A 204-nucleotide genomic window follows, 5' to 3' on the forward strand; every position below is an offset into this window, starting at 1 on the left:
GGCGTGTCTCGATTTCTCTCGCTTATCGGAATCAAGTCGAGGTTTCTTCAAGATGTTGGGCTGGGGGGAGGGGGTCATGAAGGGGGGGGGAGTCAGGGGAGATTGTGGGGGGGATGGTGTTTATTTATCCTATGTAGAGTAACTCCCATGGCAACAATAGTGCAACAGGAACGGCACGTGATGTTAAATGCAAAGCAGAATTTG

This window comes from Penaeus monodon, chromosome 21 (assembly GCF_015228065.2).
Source record: "Penaeus monodon isolate SGIC_2016 chromosome 21, NSTDA_Pmon_1, whole genome shotgun sequence".
Taxonomy (NCBI): Eukaryota; Metazoa; Arthropoda; class Malacostraca; order Decapoda; family Penaeidae; genus Penaeus; species Penaeus monodon.